Source organism: Oratosquilla oratoria, chromosome 1 (assembly GCF_046742065.1).
Source record: "Oratosquilla oratoria isolate Oo_2021 chromosome 1, ASM4674206v1, whole genome shotgun sequence".
In the NCBI taxonomy this organism is placed as follows: Eukaryota; Metazoa; Arthropoda; class Malacostraca; order Stomatopoda; family Squillidae; genus Oratosquilla; species Oratosquilla oratoria.
This window is the reverse complement of record NC_134777.1, coordinates 851,949-853,671: the sequence shown is the minus strand read 5'-3', so window position 1 is coordinate 853,671 and position 1,723 is coordinate 851,949.

Genomic DNA, 1,723 nt, shown 5'->3' with positions numbered 1-1,723 from the left:
AACGCAAATGAAACACGAAGTTTCATAGGGTTAGCCTCCTACTACAGACACTTTATCCGAAACTTTGCTGATATTGCTTCCCCTCTGACCAAATTCACAAGGAAAGGCGAGCCATTTCAATGGTCAGAAACAGAACAGCAAAGTTTCGACACTCAAACACACACTCACCACAGCCCCTGTACTAGTTTTCCCTGACATGAAGAAAGAAGTCTTTCTTTACACAGACGCCTCCTCTAAAGGAATAGGCGCAGTCCTACAACAGAAAGATAACAATGGCAAAGAGCACCCCATAGCCTACGCAAGTAGAGTCCTTAATAAAGCTGAAAGTAACTACTCAACTACACACAAAGAAGGACTTGCAATCATATGGGCACTAAAACACTTTAAATACCTCATTTTAGGCTACAAGATTACCATACTAACAGACCACCAACCCCTAGTCTATCTTTTTAACTCCAAAGACTTACATGGGAGAATTGCTAGATGGAAAACAACTCTCCTTGATTACGATCCCATGATCGTATACTTAGCTGGGAAAGCTAACGTAGTGACAGACTGCTTGAGCAGACAAACTCACATCACCCCCATAACCCAAACCACATGCATACCTATGCAAGAACTCAGGGATGAAACTGACGGAGACCCAATATGGTCTCCAATAAAACAGCATCTCATCTCACAAACCCCCTTACACTCCCGACCACCTGTCCCTATTGAGGAACTCAATCTGGTCGACGGAGTCATAAGGAGAACCATTAATACAAGAGAGGTTACTGTTATCCCCAGAGCCCAAGTCCCCAAGGTCCTACACATATTGCACGACAGTGCAATGGGAGGCCACTCGGGCAGAGATAAGACACTAAACACTGCTAGGCACACATATTATTGGCCTTACATGAAAAGAGATATAACCACACACATAGATTCTTGTGTAACTTGCAACCAATTCAGAGGCCCTAACCTGAAGCAAATCAACATAAAAGATATCCCACTCCCTGCTGAGCCATGGGAAACACTTGGCATTGACCTACTGAAAATGCCAACGAGCCATCAAGGTTCCAATTATGTACTCACAGCAGTTGAGTATTTCTCTAAATACACAATCTTAATACCACTCCAGGACAAAACAGCAGAGACTGTAGCCAAAACCCTGGTCAACAATATTTTTTGTAGATACAACATACCACACACAATGTTATCTGACAATGGCTCAGAATTCAAAAATGAAGTGATGCACGAAATAGCACATCTTTACAACATTGACCAAACATTTGCCACTGCATACCACCCCCAGGGAAACGGTCTGACTGAGCGAACAAATCGCAAGGTCCTAGAAATTCTCAGACCATTGGTCAATGACCTCATGGACACTTGGGAAGATTGGCTACCACAGGTACAAGCCAGTATCAATAGCACAGTCAATTCCGCAACAAAGATGTCCCCACATGAAATCATTTTCGGCCAACCAATGCGCCTACCCTACCAAATATTCAACCAACCACCCCCACCCTTATACAACCTAGATAACCTCGCACACTGCATCAAAAGAGGTATGCAAACAATTTACAAAAAAGTTAGAGCAAACCTGAAAGAAGCCCAGGAAAAGACAAAGACAAAACAACACAAACGGTCAATTCCACTTGACATAGCACCTGGCGACACAGTCATGGTAAAAGACTCAGGTAGAACAAACAAACTCAAACCCAAATTCCTAGGCCCCTTC